Source organism: Lytechinus variegatus, chromosome 16 (assembly GCF_018143015.1).
Source record: "Lytechinus variegatus isolate NC3 chromosome 16, Lvar_3.0, whole genome shotgun sequence".
NCBI lineage: Eukaryota > Metazoa > Echinodermata > Echinoidea > Temnopleuroida > Toxopneustidae > Lytechinus > Lytechinus variegatus.
In genome coordinates, this window is record NC_054755.1 from 25,269,903 (window position 1) to 25,278,773 (window position 8,871).

General features: G+C 34.5%; 1 long non-coding RNA gene across 1 annotated transcript; it reads left to right on the forward strand.

Moving 5' to 3' along the window:
* Positions 1 to 7,577: 7,577 nt before the first annotated feature.
* On the forward strand, positions 7,578 to 8,611 carry LOC121429545. Its single transcript, XR_005971948.1, has 3 exons — positions 7,578 to 7,589; positions 7,979 to 8,098; positions 8,572 to 8,611. It is a non-coding gene; the product is annotated as an uncharacterized LOC121429545 (long non-coding RNA).
* The last annotated feature ends 260 nt before the right edge of the window (positions 8,612 to 8,871 follow it).

The window sequence follows — 8,871 nt, forward strand, 5'->3', positions numbered from 1 at the left end:
AGTAATTTTGGGTCTGCATGCACTTACGAAATGTTGCGTAATTTTGGAACCGTGTACCCGGGGGTCACAATTTTGGTCTCAAAAGTTGCGCGAGACTTGAAAGTAAAAAGTCAGCGAGCGACGCGGTCAAAAAATTTTGCGCAGCGGATTTATCGCGAAAAATGTCGAGGGGGGGCTGAATCAGCCCCCCCCCCCAGTCTTTTTAGGGTTAAAGTATGGGAAGTTTTATCATATATATTTCTTTCTACTCTGTCAAACTACCATCTCTAGGTTACACTACCAGTATATTTGAATTCATGCTTTCATTGCATAATACATGTAATGGAATTGTACTGAGAAGGATATTTCTATCATTATGCCATATCATATTTTGACATTTGATACCATATAAACATTTAGTTGTGTGTAGTAATTTTAAGTAAGGTATGAATTATTAGGATGATCACATACATGTACACACAAAGATAAGACATGTTTTATTAAAAATTATTCTTTGTGAGGTTATGTTTTTCTTGTTTGTTTTCGTTTTGCATGCAATGACATTCACTCACATTAAAGAAGAAAATGATGATATTTCAATGGTTCTTAGTGAAAAGTTAAATTGATGTTTTTTATGCAAGTATTTTTGTTATTAAACAGTTAAACCTAATATAAGATTCACAACATATATGAAGATAAATATGTGTACATATCTGTGGTATATGTACAATGTATATACCCATGCATCCATCCATCACTGGCCTTGGCCTACATTGTAGCAAATGAAGTTTGAGCACTCTTATCAGGCTTTTGTAATCTACATCTTGTGCAATTCTTTGAAAAATATATATTTTAGTGTAAATGGTTGGCCTAAATAAAAGAAAAACGATACATGCTTACAGCATATGACACTTTCATATTTCCATTCTTTTTTATTGAAATAATTCTTAGTGTATGAGGTGTAGTCTGTATTAGTTGTTCCTTTGTAATTTCTAGTAAAAAAAAATGTTAAAGCAATATTCTATCATGTACTTGTGTACTATTGGTGATTCTTTACATACATAGATTTAAAGCAAATTCATACATATGTCAGTATGTGTAAGTTTTTATTTAAATGCAAACATGAATCGAAAATTCATTATTGGAGGGTAAATTTCATGTTTGAAGCTACATATATATATATACTATTCAGCATTCCATTCATAAATGTACATGTATATCAGTTGTCATCATAAACAAAAGTAATTTTGGTGGAATGTAATTAAAACACTTACATGTATCTTAGGTATTTTAGATTTATGTCTTAATGTTTGAAAACACATGGAAAGTACTATGATGTTCTTAGCCCCAGTCACATATTACCATGTAATGATGCATTCTGGTAGACAAAAAGATTCATTAACATTGATAATTATTTCCTCCGCTAGTTTATGGATGTTTTGGGATCCTGAGAGATGGTGCTAGATTTGATAAGTCCACCCCGCATCTTGCGATTGGTGTACAATCCAATTTGGAACAAACATCAATTTGCAAATTCGGAATAATATGAGAAAATGGAATGATCTCATTTTAGATTCTGATTTAAATCTATTAGAGGACAAATAGATTTATCAACATTTTGATTAATTTCAAACCTGTAGTTCGGAGAAATGGTTGAAGTAGCGTTGAATCCTAGCTCATCCTCCGATTTGTATAACATCACCATGATTAGGATTCTGATTTGCTCCATACCTCTTTGTCGAAGAAGGAATTATGTAGTCCTATATTTTTCATAAAAGCATCGATATGTTCCATGCTCTAATCTTTGCATGAAATGTTATACTGTCTTTTAAGAAGAAAGAGAAACAGGTCATGAACCGTGCTTGGTGTGTGGTCACCTTAAAGCTGTGGACATGATTAAACTTGCTGACATGCAACTCTTATGAAAATTGTTTAGATGATATCATTCCATGGCAATATGTGACGGGGCCTTGATATAGAGGTTACCTCTGTTTAGCTCTTGTGAATATATTAATATATGTCAAGTATCATAGAAAAGTATGATTTTCATGTTATTTGATGACATTGGTTATTTCATTGTTTGCATGTTTGAGTCTTTGAGATATGGAATAATATATATTATATGGACAATAAAATAATTATTTGATGTCACAATATCTTTCTTGTATTTCTTTGGAGTCCTTACTGTTTTAATGGCTTATTGCAGAAATAGTTTCATTCAAACGCAACTAAGTTTAAATTCATCTTGGTTTTGAGCTTATCAGTAAAGCACATTTAAGAATTGCTTATTTTTATACTTCTCTGAATACTAGGTCCAAGGTCAGTGGTTACTGATTTTATCAAGTTTGGTTTGTAAGCATGTTGCAAATAAATTATACAACTTCAGCCTATTATCAGGGACCCATAATACAGTGCGTCCCAGAATAAACGAAACCGAGATTGATCGATGATTTATCATAACTTATTCTTAATCAAATTTCATAAATGACCCATCATTTTAAAGCTTAGGGTCTCCTCATTCATTTGAAGAAATCAATATAACCCATACGTCACGCATGAATACGTAAAAACAATTTAAAGAGAGGAAACCAAAAAGTCATTTGGCGAGCGATATCTGACATTCTCTTTAAAATTTACATATTCGATAAGTTCATTTCCTGCCCTTTCATATGACACCACAACCAATAAAAATGCTTCAGAAATAAGAAAGTTATGTACGTTTGAAACAGTGCTTGCATTTCAATAATTTCATTCGATAAATTTGTTTGACTGCTGCCTTTCCTCGCACTAGACAGAGGTAACAAAAGAATTTATGCATGGATGATCGGTAATGAAAGGAACTGGTTGGTCAAGCTAGCTGAAAATGACTATCAAGCGAGTTTGTTGAATGAAATTATTGAATTGCAAGCACTTGTTAAAATGAACATAACTTTCTTATTTCTGAGGCAACTTTATTGGTTGTGGTGTCATATGAAAGGGCAGGAAATGAACTTTCTGAATATATAAATTTTAAAGAAAACTTCAGATAACGCTCGCCAAACGACTTTTTGGTTTCCTTTCTTCAAATTGTTTTTACTTACTCATTCCTGACATACGGGTCATATTGATTGCCTTACATGAATGAGGAGACCCTAAGCTTTAAAATGGTGGGCCATTTATGAAATTTGATGAAGAATAAGTTATGATAAATCAACGATCAATCTTGGTTTCGTTTATTCTGGGACGCACTGTATAATGACAAGGTTGCAATAACAGTTTGAAGTTACTGAAATCCGTGGTAAGAGCCCAAACTTTCAGGATCTCCGTGCCTTTCAAAATGATACCCAATTACTATGTAGAGGATTACCCTTATGTCTACGTTTCAAGAATTACATTCATTAACTTTTTAGCTCATCCGGCCCGAAAATTACTTATGCTGAATTATGCGAAATTCATGAATCACAGAAAATGCAAGAAAAACAGGGTTAGTCTCGGAGAAAGGGTGAGGGAAACAAAGGTGAACTGCAATATTCTCAGCGCGGAAGCAAATTCATAAAATTTAGAGCAAGAGTGAAGGAGTTTCTCTTTTTGAGAAAAAAAGTAAAGAATAGAAAGAAAAAACCCACAAAGCTACCTTTCTTCCCTTCGCTTTTCATTTTCTCCTCTCTTTTTCCCTTCATTTTCTTTCTTTTGGGGGAGCGACCGCACCCCCCCCCCCCTCCCATGCTACGCGCTTAGCCCGGGGGGGCACTTCCATTCACGAGTGGATACCATGCGCGACCAAGGGGTCTCGAAAAGCACCCTAAACACGTAATTTCCATATTCTGAAAATGCACCCTTAACAATTATTAGCGTGTGAAACCCTACCCTTAACAAGTATTGGAAACAAAACGATATTCTTGGCAAATATTCCCTGAAATGAACCCCTAAACAAGTACAGGAATGTTTTATTGTTACTGGTCCTTCGGTCGTCGGCTTTACCTTATTTGGTTTAGTATGACCCCACCTTCTACACCTCGCGCAAATCGGACTTTAAACACGAAGTGTTGGGGCAAAAAGGACTTCCTTTATAAAACATTTTAATTTTGTTTTATCATCCCCGCAAATTCGACCCTAACTTACACGTAATTTTCCCAGCGAAATAAATACCCTTTTTTCATTATTTTTGTGTTATTGACACCCTTATCACGTTACGTACGTAACGTGCCCTATCGTGAAAAAGACATCCTTTTTACGTGTTTTTTTTGGTCGCGCATGGTATCCACTCGTCAATGTAAGTGCCCCCCCCCCGGGGCGCTTAGCTATTGATGTCGTTCTAAGGCAAAGAGGTTCGTTGATAGTGATACAAATTAACCAATGTACTTTTTTATTCTAAATTTGAGCAATCAAATTCAGCCATTGCGCATTCAATTCAATCAGCAATGACCGATAGGATTGCTTGAGCAACCAATTTCATTTATGAGAGTTCAAATTAATGATAATTATATAATTCGTTTATTATGCATGAGAGGTATAAAAATATTGAAAATAAAATTAGAATTGTGCATTGTGGTTTATTTGATTCTTTGGGGGAGGGGTTGCCCAAATTGGATTTTGCAAAATTCCTTTTAGTTTTCATCATAAAGCGAATTTTTGCATCGTTTGCAAAGCGTTTTTCGTTTACAAAGGTATTAAGGACAAATCTGTAATATTAAGCTTCCTTTTCACCCGACAATGCTGACTGCGTTGACACTTTCCTCAATTACTATACTTTCTTCTTTTTTGATTCTTTTCAACTTATATACAAGTTCCAAGGTTGGGGGAGGGCATTTTGTACAGGGGACATTTGACAACCAAAAAAAAAAAAGACCTTTTCAAAATCGAGGTCATTTGTTCAAGGAAAATTTGACAAGTATAAAGAAGGGTCCACAGTCGCCTATGCATGAAATATTCCAGTTAATTGAAGAAAAAACACTGTGCTCAAAAGTGGATTCGCCACTGACATGTTCTTTTTTTAATGCATATTTTATTCAATATATTCAACTTTATTCAATTTCATGAGCGATCCTCTGTATGTCAAGCATGACAGATTTTTAAGGGGCGGCTCATTACCATCAACTAGTACCTTTATTCTGCCTTTATTCAAGAAAAAAGCATTATTATTCTAGTACATTCCATAACATTTTTTCAATACATTACAAACAGGAAAGTATGCCTATACATGAAATAGAATTGCCACATAATCAACATATTTCATATTTGCTTTAACATCTTAAATCAAATGCACTAATTTAAAACGTGCTTGAATATAGGTGAATCCATTTGACTAAACAGCTGCCACGCCATGCATGCAACATATGATTTTAAATGCCCACTTTTTAATTTTCATGCAAATACTTAAAATATAAATAACATATTTTAAATGAATTCACATGTGTAAAAAAAATTATTTTGCATGCTCTGTGTAACAATCCAGCGTAACAGAACGCTAACAGTAGGGCCAGTCACACCTTTCATGGGCGACCACCGCTAGACGCAATGTTTTCACTAACAGGACCAAAGACCTTATAATATATTACTAGACCGAAAGCTGCGCGCGCGTTCAACACAAAACAAATCAGATTAGGCTCCGCCTACCGCGATCATTTGAAGACAAAAATAAGCCCCCATTGACATTCATGAGCGTAAATATATTCATAACCCACCCTTTTAATTGGCTAAGAGCGTCATTAATACGCAATTTCCCCGATTCTTTGTCATCGATACTAGTGGTATCGTGTTACAGAATTAATTATTCATTTGACCTCATTACGTCATCTAATTTATTCATTCTGAAACTTTTCTTTCCACACAAAAAAGGACCTACGAACACTCCGGTGAGTACGTATAAACTGATATAACCACATGAATTCAGTGGACTATTTACAAATTTCACACTGTATTTTGTGATCATAGGTTATTTCTCTACCAAATTAGAGACTTTGCTATCATTCTTCTGTTAAAGGAAAGCAGAATTTGGTCTTTGAAATTGAAGTTAGATTGTCATCGTCGCATCGTCGCCCAGTGCAGCCTGTAGGTTGCTTGCAGTGTTGCGGTTATGCCGCTGTGTTAACCACATGTATTTTGTACGGGCTCCTACTCGTCCTAGCCGATTGGGCATCGAGAGAAATTCGGGCCGGTTTGGTTCACCTCCAATTAAGGACCAACCCACGATTGATTAAAACAAGAAGAATGAAACTTCTTTTTGTACACTGTAACGTTAGATCTAGAGGGAGATGGAGGGAGATCTGCATCTATCTTCAGTAGATCGAGACCCAGTCAGGAATAAACTGTGAAGTGGAGTGTGGATGAAGATATATTGCCTGTCATTGTGTCAATCCTCACTTTCAGTTTCACTTTCAGATATCAAATTTATTTTGCATAACTTCAGGCTTCTGCATTAATCTCCCACCCATTTTAAGTTAGACTCTGTCTTAGAAATATAGACCAAAAGCTTCAGTCTCTCTATTTTGGTTGTTCCGCTGAACCTAGTAAAATGTCAAAATTTTTTGTTGAATAAATCCCCAGAAACGATGGTTATTCCTGTCTAAGAAATAATATGCTGCAGCTCTGCATGTTTGTCTTATTATCAATAGATCTAGGACCTAGATCTAGATAGGCCTAACGTTAGATCTAATTTCTAACTTGGTTAAGAGAGGATCTTGTGTTGCTTATTATTTTAGACTTATGCCGTTACGGTACTTTACTTTTATTCATCGATGCTTTCTAATTCTAGGCCAACCTAATTCAAATCTAGTCATCTAAATTATACTTTCCCAACCCGCGACACTTACCCCAGGGCTTATGATCTAGGTCTGTAATTTAGCCAGGCCTAGATCTAGGTCTGGGCCTAAACGACTCCATTTACGTGTACGAGTAGGCCTATGCCTGTCAGTGGACCAAGGACTAGATCTAATCTTGGTCAATAATGGCAATGAAGTTTAAACTTTTAGCCTGGAATAAAAGTCAGAGTCAGACATCAAATCCATATAGGCCTAGATCTCGGTTTAGAACCAAAGCTTTACTTTGTAGGTCTAGATAGATCGAGAGTCCATCGTTACTATCTAGATCTAGACCTACGAGTAATTTAGATACGCGAATGCTGTTGCACAGCTCTGAGTCTTGGACTAGATCTATACTTTCTTACAAATAGATCTAGACCTAGTGCATGAGATGAAATTATGTTAAAGTCAAATGAAATAAGATTCGGAAATAAAAAGATGCAGATGTTTCTTTTTATTGGGGGGGGGGGGCTGACATGTGAAAAAATTAGAGAAACCTAAAATTCAGAAAGTGGGGGCCAGAAGTAACCAATATTACCTATGGCCGTTTTGTGCATTTTCTAAAATAAAATTGAAGGATGTCATGCAATTCTTTTTTTGATGAAGGTTTTCACATTTCAGCTCTTACCCAAATCCCTCCCCTATACATACGGCCATGAAAAATATCACTCCTTATTATTGTACTCTCTTTTCTTTCACAAACAGGTTGAGTTTGAAGAACAAGAAAAACAGGTTGAGTTTGAAGGACAAGAAAAACAGTATAGAGGTCTACCTATATGGTTCAAGATGATGATCATAAGTGCATGCATCATTTCGCAGATTCTCATCCAGGTATAAAAGTTAAACTAACCCATTCAAAATTACAGATACATTACATGCATTGAATGTTAACCATGTTTACATTAAATAAAAATAACCTGAGTCACAAAGAGGTAGGATCTGTACTGAATATACACTTCTTAAATATACAGGCTCTCGAGTCTAAAGTAGAACCAATGTCAAAAGTTATGTGCCTTGGGCAAATTTATAAAACAAGGTCATGTCCTTGATCTACTAGTAATTAAATTGCCTTTTTATTTCCTATTTGTTTATGAACAGAGCAATATTTATTTTCATGAGTTACATTTTATAAAATTCATTTTATTGATTCTTTAGTGTGATATTCATATTTCATATTTGTAGATTTATGATTTTTTTTTGTTTTACATTTTGTCTAATAGGATGATGCAGTTTGACAATTTCCATGGAGGTGATTGATGATGATAAATAATTGGTGAAGTAGGCCTAATAGAACAGTGACTGGACCACAAAGAGAAATACAAACTACAGCAGTTATAGGAGTGAGTGAGTTAGTTAGTGATTATTTTTGATAATGGAGGTTGTTCACATTTTTTTTGGCAACAAATAGACCTGCCTTTGAAAAACCCATTTCAATTTTGTTTTTAGATTATAGTTAGTGTCGTTTTTAATTACAGATCAAAATATTCTGTGCAACAAAACATATCAACTTTAATTCTTACAATTCATATAATTTACATATGTTAATTTTTTATATTGATATTTACAAGAAATCTCTGACATTTTTTCAAAGTATACATGTAGTTAGAATGGAGAGTGGTATGTAAACTGCGGAGAACATGTTTAAGTGATATGCTTTATAGAAGTACAAGTTTATAATTAGTAGAAGTAAGATTTCCTATGTTATGTGTTGAAGAAACATATATATGCATAGTCTCACTTTTCTTAAAACATTTATGTGTTATAAATCATGACAATTTAATTGATTTTCTTTCTCTATTTTTTCAATCTGCAGGACTGGTGTAACAGATGTTTTCATTCAAGAAATCCAACAAGTCAACATTGAAGACTTGGGAACCACGTGATGAAGATGGAAAAGTTTTTTTTTCCAAGTCCAATTTAAAAAAAAAAATATTATCACAACCCAAATTCATGACGTATGAAATTTCTTATTGATTTTTATTAAAACTGGTTGCAAAAAGAGAAGCTATAAACATACAAATAGGAGCGGCGGATTGAAGTTGAAAGTGGGGGGGGGCACAGGGAAAATGCTGTTTTATGTGAAATTTTTTAAAAAGTTGCGAGCGAGCAAAAT